Source organism: Cynocephalus volans, chromosome 9 (assembly GCF_027409185.1).
Source record: "Cynocephalus volans isolate mCynVol1 chromosome 9, mCynVol1.pri, whole genome shotgun sequence".
NCBI classification, from domain to species: domain Eukaryota; kingdom Metazoa; phylum Chordata; class Mammalia; order Dermoptera; family Cynocephalidae; genus Cynocephalus; species Cynocephalus volans.
In genome coordinates this window covers 65,792,244-65,811,436 of record NC_084468.1, presented here as the reverse complement: position 1 = coordinate 65,811,436, position 19,193 = coordinate 65,792,244, and positions in this window count along the sequence as shown.

The following is a 19,193-nucleotide window of genomic DNA, read 5'->3' as shown; positions in this document are numbered from 1 at the left end:
CTCCTCAGCTTGTGTGACAACAAAAGCCAGAAGCAATCTTGTGCACTGTGCTGCAATATACCAAGTCCGTTTACATTCTCTATCTCATTATCACCTCCTGGGCCTCAGTTTCTTCACCCGTGAAATAGGGATAAACATACCTACTCGTCTTTTGTACTTCATACACACATCAGATCCCGACTGAGAAGAGATAGGAGAGCCCCTGGGAAGTTATCAAATCTGATTTAAAAAGATACACAGTATTAAACTGAGCTCGCGTTTCTGAAGCTCAACAGCTATTCTCTGTTTCTTTTCTTGGGAAGTACCTGCTAACTCCTATATCAATGCTTTCTTTACATGAGTAATACTAATTATAATAAAGCTACCATTTATCAAGAACTTACTAGAGTAGATAATTGCATTAAGAGTCCTATTTAGTTCTCAGCCTTGAGAAGCAGGTACAAATATGACCATTTTACAGATGAGGAAAAGCCTCAGAGAGGTTAAAATAGCCGGCCTTAATTCACACAGTGAGTAAGTGGCAGGGACAGGGTTGTAGACCAGGTGTGATGTGAACGTGGAGCCGCTGCCCTCAACCATCACCATTTACTGACTCACTAGCTCCTCCACTCTCCAGTGCAATCTTTTTCTTCTGTCTTCCTCCTCTCCCTCCCAGGTCCCTTTCCTAAGAGAATCTTTACCCCTAGGCCTTGAAAGTGTCTATTTTGGAAACCATAAAGTAAATAAAAGAAATCTGGTTGGATGCTGTCCACAGGCTTGGGATGAGTCAGTGTGGGAAAGGGAGGTGGGGGGATGGGGGAGGTGAGCGGTCAACTGGTCGAAGGACACACATTTGACTGTTCACAGCACCCGGTCATCTTTCCCCAGGCAAGAGGTGACAGATCCATGGACTGGGTCCCCAGAAGAGGAGAGGTTCCCCTCTGCTTTTCAGCTTCTCATTCTCTGGATTCTTCTTTTTTGACAGTGATGTTTTCCAACCGAATTCTTGTCTGGCTTAGGGGTTGGCTGTAGGAAGAGGGGAGAGGGGGCCCAACCGGAAAGGGGGTGGGGAGAAGAGGAAGATTAAGAAAAGAAAAACAGCTGGAACTCATCTCCTGGTGACCAGCCAAGAAGGAAGTCCAGGCCCTGGGAAAGCTGCTTGCCTCTCCCCACTTCCTTTGCAGTCTGTGGCAGCTCCCAAAAGCAGGCGCTGTGGATGTCCCAGCAGAGATGCAGACCCCCCCCGGGAGAGGAGACCTGCTCCCAAGCTGCCAGGAGCCAGTTGCCAAAACTTAAAGATGTCCTTCCACGTGTCAAAGTTGCAAATCACACACACACAAAAAAACAAAACCCCAGCAGGGCAGCATGGCCTGCAAATATGTGGATTCTTAGTAACAGAAGGATGAAAAAAAAAAAAAAAGGACTAGACATGATAGAAGGAGAATTTGACAACTTCAGTATTTCTGAAGGATTCTGGTCTCCAGAGGAGTTCAGCAGAGGGTAGGAGCCCATGTGTAGGGAAAGGAACCAGGAAATGAGTTTGATTGAATGAATGTGGGGGAAAGTGAGAGAATCCTCTATGGAGGGTCTTAAAGTCATTCCAGGATTATTTTACATTTAAAGAAAATTAGATCACTCTGGAATCATCCTTGGACTGTGCATGAGGTCAGGAGAAACTATTTTGGAAAATAGATTATATCATGTCATTTCCCTGCTTAAAACCATCGGAGCTTCCATGAGAGTAAGTCCCAAGCTGCCTGCTGCAGCCCGTAGACCTTCCAGCAGGCACTTGCCTGCATTTCCCAGCTCATCTGCCACCCAGTAGTCTCCAGCCACTCTGGTCTTTTTAGGTCCTGCAAGCCGCAAACTCAGGCTCTTTGCACCTGCTGCTCCCTTTGCCTAGAAAAGTGGTGTTCCTGGCCTCAGCTTATGACAGTGCTTTTCAAACTACAGGTTACGACCCATTGATGGGTGGGATATTAATTTAGTGGGTCACAACTAAATTTTCTTAAAAATAAATTTAAATATAATGAAAAATATTAGAATGCATCATACAGTAAGGACAAGTATTGTTTTATGGAACATGTGTGTGTGTATATTCTGGATGACGTAAAATAAATTTCTTGTTAATAGGTCTCAGTCCGTATATTTTGACAGTCACTGGCTTAGGAGTTGGTGATGGATGATTCAAGTTTTTTCTTTCCCCCAATGAGGAGCTACTTTTGATTTACAAGAAGCATTGTGATCTCTTTGTAGTGGCTCAATTACGCATATTTGATAGAAGTGAATTGCACCTGACCTCAAAGATCATTAGCCAGCTTAAATTTTTGATGTATCATGTAGCGGAAGAGAAGGAGTGTGGTAGTTCACAAAATGTCCACAGGTTCTTTGTTTTCTGCTCTTTTGCCCTTGCAGTGTGACTTTGCAGCTCCTCCTATTGTGAGAGGGACTCTATTTCTCCACCTCTGGAATCTGGGCCTGCCTTGTGACTTGCTTTGACCAATGGAACAGGTAGCAAATGTGATGCAAGCAGAGACTTGAAACACACTTGCACATTGGGGTTTGTCTAGTCTTGATACTCTTGGGAACCCTGCAACCACCACCTTGTTTATAAGCCCAAGCGAGCCTCCTGAATAAATGAGTGACACATGGCCCTTTTACCACACTGCCCCCTCTGCCAGCCAGCCAGCCAGCAGACATGTGAGTGAGGCCATCCTGGACCAAATGCCCTCAGCTGGCCTACCTGGGAACTGCAAATGCACGAGCAAGCCCAGCTGAGATCAGCCAGTCTGGCCAGATCAGAAGAACCAGCCATTTGACTTATAGATTTGTGAGCAGCAGTCACCTTTTATGATGAGGAAAAGTGGAAAAAATCACAGAGACCCTGGCGTTGATAATTGGAAATTCTGCAAGTTCTTCTTGTGTCACATTTGCTGATGTCCCACTGGTTGAAGCCAAGCTCAGAGTCAATATGGCAGAGAAAACTACACAAGGGTATGGACATCAGGAAATGTGATTCATTGGAGTCATTAATATAACAATCTACCACTCCCTTTCTCAAGACACTTTATTTCCATCTGTTGAAAATTGTTGTAGTATCCTCATTAGAACAAGACACTTGACTGTCATCCTCCCTCCCCCCCCAAAGTAGACAAAATTACACACACATAAAATAAATACACAAATCTATAATGTCCAAAATGTGAGTGGTCACAATAGCTACCAAAAAATGAAATACCCAGGAGTAAATTTAACCAAGGAGGCGAAAGCCTTCTACAACTAAAACTGTACAACATGGTGAAAGAAACTGAAGAAGACACAAATAAATGGAAAGACATCCCCTGTTCATGGGTGGGAAGAATTAACATCACCTAAATATCCATACTACCCAAAGCAATCTACAGATGCAATGGAATCTCTATCAAAATACCAATGACATTCTTCACAGAAATAGAAAAAATGATCTTAAATTTTGTATGAAACCACAAAAGACCCTGTATAGTCAAAGAAATCTTAAACAAAAAGAACAAAGCTGGAGGCATCACACTACCTGACTTCAAAATACATTATAAAGCTATAGTAATCAATCAGCGTGGTATGGGCATAAAAACAGACAGATTGACCAATGGAACAGAATAGACATCCCAGAAATAAACCCATGCATCTACAGCCAAAGGATTTTTGACAAAGGTGCTAAAAATACACACTGGGGAAAGGACAGCCTCTTCGATAAATGGTGCTTGGAAAACAGCATACCCACATGCAGAAGGTTGAAACTAGACCCCTATCTCTCACTGCACAAAAAAATCAACTTGAAATAGATTAAAGACCTAAATTCAAGACCTGAAGCTATGAAACTACTAGAAGAAAACATAAGGGAAACACTACACTAAATGGGAGTGGGCAGTGCTTTTTTGAGTAAAGCTATAAAGGCACAGGCAACTAAAGCAAAAATACATAAATAGGACTACATCAGACTGAAAAGCTTCTGTACAGCAAAGGACACTATCAACAAAGTGAAAAGACAACCCACCAAATGGTAGAAAGTCTCTGCAAACTACATATCAGACAAGGGGCTAATACCCAGAATATGTAATGAACTCAAAACAACTCAACAGCAAAAACCAAATAACCCAATTAAAAAATGGGCAAAGGACCTGAACAAAAGAAGACATACAAATGGCCAACAAACACATGAAAAAGCACTCAAAATCACTAACATCAGGGAAATGAAAATTAAAACTACAAAAAAATATCATTACTCCAGTTAGAATGGCTATTATCAAAAAGACAGAAAATGACAAATGCTGGTGAGGATGTGGAGAAAAGGGAACTCTCCTATGTTATTGGTGAGAATGTAAATTGGTACAGCCATTATGGAAAAAGTCTGGAGGTCCCTCAGAGAACTAAAAATTGAACTACCTTATGTATAACCCAGCTGTTCCACTACTGAGTATATGCCCAAAGGAAATGAAATCACTCCACTTCATCGCAACACTACTCACCATAGCCAAGAGATGGAATCAATCTAAATACCTACCAATGAATGGGTGAATTTAAGAAACTCGTATATATACACAATGGAATACTATTCAGCTATTTTAAAAAATGAAATCCTGTCATTTATAGCAACATGGATGGAACTGGAGACCATCATGTTAAATGAAGTAAGCCAGGCACAGAAAGACAAATATCACTTGATCTCATGTATATGTGGAATCTTTAAAAAAAGTGTTTCTCATAGAAGTAGAGAGTAGAATAATGGTTACCAGAGGCTGGGAGGGGATGGAGGACGGGGGGAGTGTAAGTGGTGGACTAACGGGTACAAAGCTATGCCATCTACCCCAAGTGAATCGATGTATAGTGTATTCTTGTATTGAAACAACACACTGTGCCCCACAAAAATGTACAAATAAGTGTTAAAATAAAAAAGTAATAAAATGTGAATGGTACCCTCTTAGATGTGGCATTGTGGTGCAGTGCACCACCAGCACAACCATACCTAGTGGCCCTAGTAAGTCTTATCAGCCTACTTCGATTATGTGTTGAGGATTAGATGCAAGTTTTATGTGTCTTTGGTGCTTCACACCTAATACCACATCTGACATTTTATAAATATGTCTTCTGTCACTTTCTTCAAACTCCATTTGCCTACCACAGAGCTGCCAGGGTTAGCTTTCTAAGCAACATAACAGTAACAACTAATATATTTTGAGCACTTCTACTGTTCCAGGCACTGTACTAACATTTTTGTTTAACCGTCACAACAACCTTAGGAGGCAAGTATCTTTATTATTCCCATTTAATAGGTGGGGAAACTGAGACTTAGACATATTATGTAACCTGCCCCAAATCACAAAGCTAGTATAAGGCAGAGCTGAGACTGGAACTCAGGTCTGTTTACCTCCAAAGTACATGTCGAGCATCCTCTGAACAGTATTTTCACGGTGAGATCTCTGGACCACCTAAAGTACTTATTAAATGCAGATTCCTGGGCCCCACCCCAGACTTACTGGCCCCAAGGGTAAAGCTTTAACTTCTTAGCATGATGTCTCAGTCTGTTCTTGCTGCTATAACAAAATATCTTAGACTGGCAATTTATAAACAACAGAAATATATACTCACAGCTGCGGAGATGAGGCCGGGAAGTCCAATATCAAGGTGCCGGCAGATTTGGTGTCTGGCTTTTTCTCTGCTTCATAGATGGCACCTTGCTGCTGTGTCCTCACTTGGTGGAAGGGGTGAACCGGCTTCCTTCAGTCTCTTTTAGAGGGGCACAAATCCCATTTGTGTGGGTGGAGCATCGCTTCCCCAAAGGCCCCACCTCCTCAGACTACCACATTGAGGGTTAGGTTTCAACATAAGAATTCTGGGGGGACACATTCAGATCACAGCCCATGGTTTCCCAGGTTTCACATAATTTGGCCTTTGTCTTCCTATCTAGCTTTATCTTGGATTGGTCTCCCCACTGTCTCCAATGCCCCCTCCCCCTCCCCAAATGCACACACTACAGATGCACATAGACACACTCAGCAGACTTTAAATATGCTGGACCCTTCCTTACCTTGGAACCTGAACTCATACAGTTCCTTTTTTGGAATTGCTCACCTTCTCGCACCTGTCCAGTCTGGTGAAATTCCCTTTATCCTTCAAGGCTCAGCTGAAAAGCCAGCTTCTCTGAGAATGCTTTCCTATTGCCTTTTGCCCCGACTGGATGCTGCTCTACTGAGCTTGGTACTTTACAGTTTAATAACAAACCGGGTCTTATATCTCAGATTAAAACAAAACAAAACCAAATCTCAAAGAAACACCCACAAAGGAAGAAATTAAAAACAAACAAACAGGAAATAGGAAGGGGTAAAAGGTTGTTTTCTCAAGAAAACACAAGATATTTAATTCTTTTTTTTTCTGCTACTCTGTTTTTCTTTATTATTATAGGAGTTTTAGTTTTACAGGGAAGTTAAGCAAAAGTACAGATAGTTTCCTTACCTTTCTCTCCCTCCACATGCAGTTTCTCTTATTATTGACACATTACATTAGTGTGGTACATTTCAGAACATTTTATTCTTTTTTATTTATTTATTTATTTTTAAATTTTAATTTATCAATATACAGTGTAGTTGATTTTTGTGTCCCTTTACCAATTCCTCTTTCCCTCCTCCCTTAAAATGTTTTATTCTTAATGATAGTATTTAGAGTAAATATAGAATCAAGAATATTTTACTTGTTTATATTTTATTTTTATGATGGGAAATTCAAATATACACAAAAGTAGACAGACCAGCACAACAATTCCTTGAGTACCTACTACCCAGCTCCAACAATTATCAACTCTCTGCTGTTCTTTCAGATGATAATTGTGAAACACTTTAATATATTCAAAAACAGAGAGCTAAAAAGCAATCAAGTTAATTGAAAACACCTTTGTGTGTGGTGCTAGAAAACCAGCTATGGTTTTAAAAGAATGACTTGACAACCACCACTCAGTCATCAGTGAACACGTAAAGACAAGAATACACAGTTTTCAACTCTGAGCGCTCTGCTGGGGAGGGGTCCGGAGGGAGCCTCAGACTGCCCGGGCATGGGAGGGGGCTGGCAGCAGGGGCAATCACATACTCGGCCCTGCTGCTCAAAGTCTTCAGTAGCTGGTTGACAGCAAGACAAGAAAAGTGATACATGGGTCAGAAGGTCCTTCAAGGGGAAATGAATACTAGAGGTTTTGACTTCAGCCCCAAATGCACAGGGAGCTTCATATTTAGACTTTAGATGACATCTTTTGTAGACAGTTCAATTATATTGTTTTGTGAGTGTGTGTTAAGGAATAATTTGTAAATATCAGAATAGTCTACAATTTCTGTGACTTTTTTGGCATCTGTCAATTTTTAAAAAAGGTATGCTGGGGACCACAGCAAATGGAAGTAGCCTGAGAAGCTCCTGACCCCTGAAAGACTCTGGTAGGGGTTAAGTTCAAAGAAAAGAGGCTATCTTCAGTTTTGTCCAGGTTTTCTTCACTAGTGGCTCCTGTCTGAAGCTGATGGAAATTGTGTCAAAGTTAGAATTGGGTTCAAGAAAGTCAACGATGGAAAAAAGATCGAGAAGCCACTAGGTAGGATGGTTGGAGAGGCAGCACGGGAAGCAGGAAGAAAAAGTAAGAGAGAGATGGGTGGTTGCACTGAGAACAGATGTGAGAAATGGGAGGATCGCCATTCTTTCAGGGTCCACAAAAGGAAATCTGGACTGAGATTTTATTCAATCCAAATGCTTTTTTGCCTTTCTTAGAAAGGAGGAAACCAAGGTACAAAAAGCCAGCATCTTGATAAACGAATTTTTTAAACTGGTAAGCAAATCCCAGGAGGTCTTCCTCAGAGATGTGTAGACAAACACTCACCATAGGACATATGGGCTAGGGAGAGCCTGAATTGCTGTTTCTTAAAGGAAAAACTAAAACCCGCGGAAGTGGGAATTTCTTGATTAGATCCCAGGGAGGGCTGCTGGGGCTGCTGTAAGGAGAAAAGCAATGAGAGGAATTCAGGATTTCCTACTAGGCTGGCGCTGACCCACAAGGGGGAAGCAGCCCCTTGACAAAGCAAGGAGGAAGAATTGCTGACTAGGTTCCCCCTCCCTCCTGAGGAACCCAAGGGGCAGGGCCCTGCAGAGTTGGTGGTGTCTTGGAGGAAGGGTGGCCTTTGTGAAAAGTGCAGTCTCAGCTGGATGCTTGGAATGACTGCTCCCGCCCGCCCACCTGCCAGCCCTTCCTAAGTTCTCCTCCAGCAGGGGTGTGAGGACTTCCTTCATCACAGGAAAGGCCTGTGGACCAGTGACCAGTGACTGTTGGGTGCAGAAAGAACTAGCGTCAGGGAGAACAGCCAATAGAGAAGGCCCCGGGGTGGCTCGTTAATGAGCTCATCCATCTAGACAGGTTACATGACAAACAACTGTGTTGTCCAAGAAGCAATTCACACAGCTGAAGGTTAGACAGCTAAACAATATGCAATCACCATGATTTCCTCTGCATATGATTCATTGTAGAGGGTGTGCAAGAGGTGACTCAAAGGCAGACTGAGAGAATGCCCTGTTTCCCTCTCTTGTAGCAAGCGTGGAGAGCATGAGCAATGACAATAAATCAGAAATGCATTTCTCAGAAATCTAAAAATAAAGTGATTATGTCATAGATATAATTATTAATAACATTCCAAAACTATTTTGGACTTGCATTGCCTAATTAATTTGATTGATTTTAAGTTGCGTGGAACTCTTTGTAATACATAAACACACGCTCCTCCACCCCCACATAGAAAGAAAACAGAATGTTGGGCTTTTGCAGTCTAGCAAGTTTATGTAACAAGCTGCATCCTTTTTGATGTTTATGCATAAAGCAAAGCCACATGGAAATGTGGATGAGGCATGGAATTCCAAGATTTTAATAAATACCAAACACAGAAAAAACGAAACTCGGATGAATGATGTTCTTTGCCAACTGCCTGTTAAAGCATTTTGATTCCAAGTCAGGGAGGAAAGAAGAAAAAAAAGGGACGAAAAAAGGGAGTCAAGAAGAGAGAGGGGAGGCAAGAAACATCTTCAGGGTGCATTTAGTAATGCATCCTGCTTCCTGTGCCCGTGGCATCTTTCCTTCTTAGAGCCCTGTTTTTATCTTTGTTCTCTCTATAGCCTCTCTGGACATTCCTCAGCTTACAGATGGGTAATGAGGCATGAAGAAGGTGAGGTAGTCAGACCGGGACACAGGGCCAACCTGGCTCTCAAGGAGACTTTCTTTAGACCGCACCACCTCTGCCACAGGCTTAATCCCCCGCCCTCCCCCCCGTTCAGGCCACTTCCCCGAGCCACGTGCATTTGCAGGCACAGAGCATGGGTGGTGTGGGGGAGGCGCAGGGGGCCATTTGGTGCTGGCCGCGTGTTCATTCAGGGCCTCACATATGGCCTTTCGGTCGCATCTCCAGATGAGCTTATACCTCCTGCAGTCATTATATGAGCACGTGCCAAGAGCGCTGATTTATTACAGGTAGGCCTTTAAAATACACCACAACTGAACTTTTCCTAGCAGTTATGGCATGTCTTCATTTTTAAAATACCTGTGTTCAGAGCTCGGAAAGAACGTGGCCAGGCCCGGTCGCCCTCCGGGACGACTGGCGCGCACTGGTACCAAACTCACACAAGCAAAGAGGAACCTTCCTGTCAACGCCTGAGGAATTAAAGGGACGTTCTCAGCCTGAAGTGGTGGCCCTCACGGAGAAGCCAAAGGGAAGATGACAGAGTCTACTCCGTAGGGGCTCCCTAGGCGGCGGTCCTCGTCGCCCTGGCCGGCCGCGCCACTCCGTCCCGTCTGTCCTTCCAGTGCAGGGCCCAGAGCGGTTGGGTCTGGGGACTCGTCTCCCTCCTCTTCACAGAGGTGCCTTATTGTTAAAAGGCAACGTAATTCAACTCGAAGATTTCTCCTTTGAGCGAATGCGAACCTCCGAGGAGCTGTCACATCTGGCGGGTGATCACAGCCACAGCTGGGGTGTTCCAGGGAGGTCCGCGTCGCCTCCGCCAGCGCGACCACACCGACCTGGGGTTTATGTAAACGCAGCGGGGGAGCAAAGGAGGGCCAAAGAGGAAAACAAGGCTCAGACCTTGATTAAGGGCTTGCTTGGTCATTTTCGGATTGCAGAGGGCAAGCCGAGGGCGAGCTGAAAGAGGGAGGGGGCAGCCGCGCTGACCAGCGGCTGCTGCTCGTGCAGGAGGTCTTGGGGGAAGAGCGCCGCGGTGAAGAGGGGCTCAGGCCTCCTCCTCATTGTGTGGGTGCTGCCAGCACGCTCCTCCTCCTGCTGTCAACAAGGACACCGTCACCAGGGCCTGGGAGGGCCTGCAGTGCTAGGGGCAGGAACCCAAAGGTGGGGGACACTCAGCTGGTCTCTGGGCCCAGGGGCTCAAGGCCAGGGAGGAGATTGGCTTTGTGAAGAGAACTGAGACATATTCTAGACATAGTCACAAGGGCAGTCAGATTACAGAGCGGTGAAGTCGATGTTGTTACCTGATTAATGTTTATTATTACTAGTATTCTTTGGAAGGCTGTAAGCACCTGGAGGAGGGCAGGGGCGGCTGTGTCTGTTTTGTTCACTGCTCTGTCACTCCCACCTAGAATAGGTCTTGGCAAATATAAGCAGAGTGTCCATTGACTAAATGCTTGTGACATACATACCTTGTACATGTGAAGTCCCCTGATCCTCAGCATAGCCCTGTGAGATATTAGCCCCATTTTATAGATGAGCAAACTAAAGCACAGGATATTAGTGAATCTGGGTTTGGATGTAGGCTGTCTGGCTATAAAACCTATATTTTTGATCACAGTATTGTAAATAGATGAGATATTTTGAAGTTAGGCAAAAATCACTTTATCAGGGGGAGTCTAAAGCCTTCAGAGACTGGGGAGCATTTGACTCAGGACCTGAAGAATGACCAGGAGCCCCGGGAAGGTTTTTTGGGGAATGGGGAAATCTTTGCTTTTCTTTTTACATTTTATGCTTCTTAGGCAGTTGAGAGTAGGGCACCCTGAAAGTCTTGCTCACCTTTTGTATACACCGAGGTTCACCAGGTGTTGGCCCAGTTGCCTGACTGTCTAAATTTTGGAGCAAGTGTCTCAGGCGCTATTGCTCATGGTGCAGTGAGGCAGTGAGTGAGCAAAAAGGGGAAACGAAGTTCTAATATCTGTGTGCAGAATTATACTCAGTGTGAAAGCGAAGAGGTGGGGTCATTTACTGTTGGGCACATGTGAACCACATGAGGTTTATTTTTGCTACCCGTTGAGTTGTGCGTTTTCCCATCTAGGTCTTTTGAATCTCTTACATACCTAGCTGGTTTCTTCCTGTCTAGACTTGTACTTAGAAAAAGAACCGTACTTATTCGCACAAGGTGCACACTAATGGCCAATCATATTTATATCTTCAATGAGCATTTAATGAGCCTCCTCCTAAGGCCTCGATTCCTATATAGAAAAAGGGAGGGAGGAGTATAGATTTTAAAAAGCGAATGAGGAAATCCTTGTTCTTTAAGAACTTTTAGTCATTGGAAGAGCTAAAGCACATATACGAATAACTGGATTCTAAAGCTGGGATAATATTTTGGACTTGGAAGTCAGGTCTTTCCCTTGATGTTCTTTTTCTTCCCCCTTCTAAAGCAAGGGATATGGCTGAGAGGGGAAACTAGAAGGAGCCTGCAGCCCTTTCTTGGCTTTTCTGTCTAATAGTATAAACTCTTAGGAGAAGAAAATTCCCTAGGACAGACAATTGCTCTTAGAAGAGCTGAGAAGAGTGGTGCTTCCTAGGCCCCCAGATTAGAAAGAGTTTCTGGAAATGGAGGGGGCTCTGCTGGCCTACTGGCTGTGTGAAACAGTAGCAAGGGCTCAGATTAAAATGGTTGTGTGTGGTTTAGAAAGGGTGGTCACAGAATTTATTGGCCGAATCAGGACATGCTTGACAGTGAAAGAGGTCACTACTGATAATTACACTGGGACAATAAACATAAACCAGAACTGCACCAGGCAGACTGGATGTACAGCAGAAAGGAACAGAGGTGGTCTCAGACAATATTTGACTACTCTAAGCAGGGCACAGAAGTCTCAAGCCGCTGGGCCTGAAGGGGTCAGGAAAATAGGAATGATAGATGGATGTCCTCGTGGTAACCTGTGTGACAATTAATTTATGACCCCTGGAGCCCTCCCCTCCTTCCAGGCCTTAGCACTGCCTAAGCCCCTTGAACTCTGACTCAGGGTTGATGCTGGTGGAGGGGAGTGCGCCTGGAAGCAATAGAAATAAAATGAGTATTTTCTCTTCTATTCATTATAGACATAAAGGAAAAAAGAGGGAAGGAACCACCAGACTGTAATAAACTGTAAGTCACGAAAGAATAGGGATTGTGTTCGTTTTGTTCAACAACTTCTAGCAGAGCCATTTCAAGGTAAAGCCCATAACTATTTGTTGAATGAATGAATGAGTGAATGAGGTAAATCTGTGCCCTGGGAAGTATGGTGGTGTAATAACAGAAATAGAGACAAGAAGTGAGATGGGTTTAGGAGGAGAGACAGTTTTGGTTTTGAAAATACTCGCTTTGAGGTGGCCTTAGTATAGTTCTGAGGAACTATCTGTGAATCAGCGGATACATGCGAATGGAGCTTTGAGAGAGAAGTCAGTACAGGAGCTAGATGCATGTTAGTAGTGGCTGCCTTGGAGTGAATAAATCACTTAGGGTATAGAATAACACTGAGTTTTGTGGGAGTGCAGGAAAAAAAGCCAAAGAAGACAATAAGGAATTATCAAACTCTTTTAATTTCAACAAGGATCAAAGTTTAAGTTCAAGGAATGACTCTCTAAGGATGAAATCCAACTCACAGGGAAGGTGGGATAGGAGGGAACAGGCCACCTCAGTCACCAAGTAAACATTATACTCTGAGGCAGGCTCTTAATAGTACCCAATATTTATTTTTTCTTCTTTCATTTAGTAATAGAGCCCCTTTACTCTCACTGAGTTTTTTCTTTTTGCCCCCAATAATTTATTTTGAAAATTTTCAGACATACAACAAAAATAAATTATACAGTAAAAACATATATACCCACTACCTAGACTCTACCATTAGTATTTTATTGTTCTTGTTTTATCACTGATATATCCATCTAGCTATTCTTCTACCCATCCATTAATCAATCCGTTTTAATTTTTGACACATTGCTAAGAAAATTGCAGACATCCCCTAAATTCTTCAGGATGCCTGTCATTAACCAGAGTTTAATACTTTTTTCTTCTGAGGTAAAATTTAAATACAATAAAATGCACAAATCTTAAGAATATATGCACTGACTTTCCCCCATTTTATTATAACTCTTTTTCCAAATATACAGTGTACTTGAAGGAATTTTACAATGTCCCCCTGTATACTCACCACCTAGACTTTACCATTTTAGCAGTTAATTTTATTTTATTTTGGCAGCTGGCTAGTTTGGGGATCCGAACCCTTGATCTTGGTGTTATAATACCACGCTCTAACCAACCGAGCTAACTCGCCAGCCCAACAGTGTATTATACTAGCTTTATCACAACCTATCCATTCATCAGTTTTTATCTGTCCATTAACTCACCTAATTTCTGAGGTATTTCAGATACTTTATTGCTTCCAAATATGTCTGCATGAATATCATTAGTCAGAGATAGACATTTGTTTAGTTTTCTCATTTTGATGCAAAATTTACTTGCAATGAAATACACAAATCTTAACTATACATTCACTGAATTTTTTTTTGAGCACTCGCTGAATTTTAACAAAACCATACACCCATGTAACCCAAAGCCCTCTCAAGAAACAGAACATTACCATCACAAGAAAGGTACATCGTAGAAAGTTCTCTTGTGCTTCTTCCCACTCAATTCCTGCCCCCCTTGTCCCAGAGACAATTGTGGTTTTAATTCTTTCGACCACAAATTTGATTTGCAAGTGAAACCATATAGTATGTATACTCTTTTGTGAAGGGCTTCTGTCACTCGGCATCATATTTTTGAGATCCTTTTATGTTGCTGCTTGTATCAGTAGTTCATGTCTTTTTTTATTATAGAGCTGTATTCCATTGTATGAACGTGGTAAGTTGTTTGTTCTATTGATGGATACCTGAGCTGTTTTCAGTTTTGTGATTTAACAGGTAAAACTGCTTTGAATGCTCTTATACAAGTCTTTTTGTAGACAAAGGTTTTCATTTCTCATGGGTTTGGAATTGCTGGGCTATAAGGGTAGGTATATGTTAAGATCTATAGGAAGATGACAGGTATTTTTCCCAAAGCAGTTGTTGTAATCATTTTACACTCCCATCAACAGAGTATTAGCGCTCTGGTTGCTTCATATACTTATGAACAATCTTTTAAATTTTAGCCATTCTGGTGGGTGTGTAGTAATACTTGTGTTTTAATTTGCATACCCCTGATGATTAATCATGGCGAACACTTTTTCATGTGATGACTGGCCATGTGTGTATCATCTTCTGTGAAGTATTTGCTCACATAAATCTTTTGCCCATTTAAAAAAATGGTTGTCTTTTTATTATTATGTTGTAGAAGTTCTTGTCCTTTGTCAGATGTATGATTTGTGAATATTTTCTTCTAATCTGTGGCTTGCCTATTTATTATCTTAACGATAATAGTTTGTGATGAGCATAAGTTTTTAATCGTGATAAAATTTAATGTTTATTGCTTTCTGTGACCAGTGTTATAAAACTTTGCCTATCCCCAAGTCACAAAGATATTCTCTTATCTTTTCCTCTAAAAGCTTTATGATGATAGCTTTTATGTTTAGATCTAGGACTTGATGTGATTCGAGGCACACTACCTTAAAATACGGTGCCTTGGCATTTGAGGAAACATCAGAAGCAGGAAGGTCACTGTCTGACCTTTACCTGTCCTTCTCCTCTGAAGCAGCCATTTCCCTAACCTTTCCCTAAAGTAGGTCGTATTACCCTCATGTGAGCTCTGAAGACACAAGGACACAAAGAAAAATCTGAACAAGCAGGCTTTGCTAAGTTTTCCCCAGTTTATTACCAGTAGATCAGATCCTTTTTGTCCAATCATCCACTATCCACTTCTTCATCAAACTTAGCATAAAAATACACAGGTTTCCCTATTTCTTTGGGTCTTTATTTCTGAAGGCTCAACATGACCCTAGTGATGGGTAAGAAAAACAAATCTTTTCTTCCCTACAGATGCATTTAAAATTGACTTTTGAATATGGTGTGAAAGGCCAGGTTCATTTTTCCTCATACAGATATCCAGTTATTACAGCATTATTTGTTGAAATTACCTTTTCCTCTATTTTGTTGTTTTGGTGTCTTTTTTGAAAATCCAATGACCATGTAAGTGCCAGCCTATTTCTGGGCTCTGTTCTGTTCCATAAATCTGTATGTTGATCATTAAGCCAGGACCACACTTTCTTGACCAATCTAGTTTTGTATTAAGTGTTGAAGTCAGGTAATATAAGTTATTTTTCAAAGTGCTTCAGGTAACCAAAGTTTTTTGAATTTCTATATACACTGTAGAACAAGCTCGTCAATCTAAAAAAAACAAAGACTTTGGGATTATGATTGGATTACGTTGAATCTATGATCAATTTGGAGAGAATTGACATCTTTACATTTATTTAAACTTCTGGGGCTGGCTGGTTAGCTTAAGTTGATTACAGTGCAGTGCTGTAACACCAAGGTCAAGGGTTCATATCCTCATACTGGCCAGCTGCCAAGAAACAAAAACAAACTTCTTTAATTTCTCTCAACAATGTTTTATAGTTATCCATACGGAGGTCTTGCCTGTCTCTGGCCAGATTGATTCCTAAATATTTTATGCTTTTTCACACAATTATAAATTAAATTTCTAGTCAGTTTTCAATTGTTTGCTGCTAGTATATAAGAATAAAACGTTTTTGTAAATTTACCTTGTATCCTGAAACCCTCTTATATTCACTTATTAATTCTAACATTTATAGATTGCTTAAGATTATTTTTGAAATTATGTCACATACAAATAGAGACAGTTTTACTTCTCCCTTGACAAACTTTTGCTTTTATTTCTCATTTTTGGTTTATGGCAAAGGCTAGGACCTTCAGTACAACATAAAATAGAGGTGGTTGCAGTAGATATCCTTGCCTTGATCCTAATTTTAGGGGGAACATTCAGTATTTCAACAAGTATAATATTAGTTGTAGATATCTGGGTGAGGAGTTGTTTTTCAAGGAAGTGCCCATTTCATCTACATTTTGAATTTTTTTGGCATAATGTTCACAATATTCTCTATTATCCTTTTAGTATTTATAGGGTGTGTCTGATCCTTCCTGATATAGGTAATTTGTCTTCTCACTTTTTTTTCTCCTTCTGCTAGGAAATTATTAATTTTGTTGCCTTTTGCCTTTGTTAATTTCCTCAGTTGTTTTTCTCTTTTGCTGATTTTTGCTCTAACCTTTATTATTTCCTTCTTCCTCCTTAGTTATGGTTTACCATGCTCTTTCTTTACCTTTTTAAAGTGGAAACTTAGGTATTGATTTTGTAAGACTGGCCCGAAAGCGCAAATCTTACTTGTTGGGAAGGCTCATCTCACAAAGACCAGGAGACAGAGATCGCTGCAATCAAGCAAGAGGTTTTTTTATTCCAGCATGCTGGGGTCGCTCCATCTTCAGGACAGAAGCGGCCCCGAGCTCTTAACATGAGCACTTTTTATACAGTTTGGTAGGCGGACTTTGGCAACAGGATGAGTTGTATACAGCTTATTGATCACCTGAGGTGACTTTTAAATTCATTGGTGGCTTTCAGTGGGGTGGTATACAGACAAGGAACTGGGGAATTGTCCAACAGCCCACCCTTTGTGTGGTTAGGCCCTTCCTGGAACTGGGGGAACTTTGGGCAGTTTGGGAAGTCCTTTATTTGCCCTTACCAGAAAGTCCCACCCGCAGGGGCTTGTAAAACCTTACACAAACTAATTACAGAAGCAGAAAAGCTAGTCAGTTAATATTTAAGGGTGGGGGAAGGGGTTCAGGTCCACAATGGCTGATGTACTTAAAATGGCGCTAATTATGTTCCCTGTCACAAGCAAGCAGTACTACAGAAGCAAATCGCGTATGTTAGAGTAATAAAATTTCCTTTACAATTTTAGACCATTCTTCTTTTCTAATATAAGCAAATTTCCCTCTCTCTGCTTCTTTCAATATGTATCACAATTTTTGATATGTATGTTTCATTATCATTTAGTGTAAAATATTTTCTAATTTTCCTTAGGATTTCTTCTTTGACCCAGGAATAATATAGAAGTATGTTGTTTAATTTCCAAATATGAGGGTACTTCAAAAAGTTTATGGAAAAATAGAATTAAAAGAAAAGATAATATGGATCTTTCCATGAACTTTTTGAAGACTCCTTGTATTTGGTGTTTTCCTAAGTATCTTACTGTTATTAATTCGTAATTTAATTTCAATTTGAGATCATAATTTGTATGATTTTAATCCTTTTGATTTTATTGAGATTTGTTTTATGGCCACAAATATGGTTTATCTTAGCACATATACCATGTGTAATTAAAAAAAATTATATTCTTCAGTTGTTAAATGGAATGTTTTATAAATATCACTTAGGTCAAGGTGATTGACCTTGTTTGAATCATCTACGTCCTTACTGAGTTTTTTTGTCTAGTTTTTCTGTCAGTTGATGAAGGAGAAATATTAAGATCAGGGATTTGTATTGTTGTCTCTTTAATTCTGTCAATTTCTGCTTTATGTATTTTGAAGCTCTTTTAATAGTACATACATATTTATGATTTTTGTCTTTTTGATGAATTGAACCTTTTATCATTAACTGTGGTAATAGTTTTAGTCTTGAAATCTATTTTATCTGACAGTCTTACGCTTATTGAGTGCATCATTTATCTTTTTTCATCTAATTACTTTCCTTTCTCCCCCTGGCAGCTGACCGGTAAGGAGATCCCAACCCTCGACCTTGGTGTTACAAGACTGCGCTCTAACCAACTGAGCAAACTGGCCAGCCATTAATTACTTTCAGTCTATTAGTTTCTTTATATGTGTGTGTCTTATAGAAAACATAAAGTTGGATCTTTTATGATTTATTTGGACAATTTCTGCCTTTAAATTGGAATGTTTAGTCTATTAAAATGTAATGTAGTTGGTCCGAGCATTGTGGGTTATTGTTAAGTTGATTTAAAATGTAATGTAACTATTGATAAGGTTGAGTTTAGGAATACCATGTTATTATTTATTTTCCATTTGTCTCCTCTGTTTTTTGTTTTTCTGTTCTTCCTTTTCTGCCTTCTTGAGGATTGAGTATTTTTTTTAAAACTTCATTTTAACTTATGAATTGGTTTTTTAGTTATAACTTTTTGCATTTTTTAGTTCATAGTCTAGAGATTACAATTATAGATCCCTGATGCTCTGTAATTTATTAAAATCCTTATTTTTTTCTGTTTGTCAAGCAGCATAATTTCTATTAATTTATTTCAAGTTTACTGACTCTTCCCTTCATCATCTCTATTTTGCCTTAAACATTTATTTATTTATTATTAATTTTTTACATTCTAAGATGTTGTTGTGGAGCAGTTGAGGGGGAAGGGGAGAGGGGAAAGGGGAGTGGAATAGTGTGAAAGGAGGAGGGAGGGAGATGGGGACATGGCAGAGGACCATGGCACCCCCCTCGTTCCAGTGGAGGACCTAGGGGGCTTCTGGCAGTGGCCTAGTCATGGCTGGACTGGATGCAGACTTCAGGGGTGCGGCTGAGACCCTCACTGCCCCCGACCCTGGCTTGGGAGTCTGGGGCACTTCCACAGCAGCCTGGTGGTTGTGTGCTGGACTGGATGTGGATGTTGGGGGTGTGGCTGAGGCCTTACCCTACTCTACCCTGGTTTGGGAGCCGGCGGGGCGGTGTTACAGTCCTTCTAGGTTTTATAGGTGTTCTTTGGTGGTATTAGAACTTTACTGGTTTATATTAGAATTTTGTATCTGATCTGTGGCTGTTTTGTTTTTCTTTCAGTTCTGCGTTGGATTATTCACTGTTCCCACCACTTAAACTCTGCACTGGAACTAATTTGATGTCATTTGGTTACTTCCAAAATGGGGGAACTTCCTATAGGGTCCAGTACTTGAGCTCTGTGGTTGAGCTAAATTGCTGCTTTGCTGCTGATTCTCTGGGGGAGG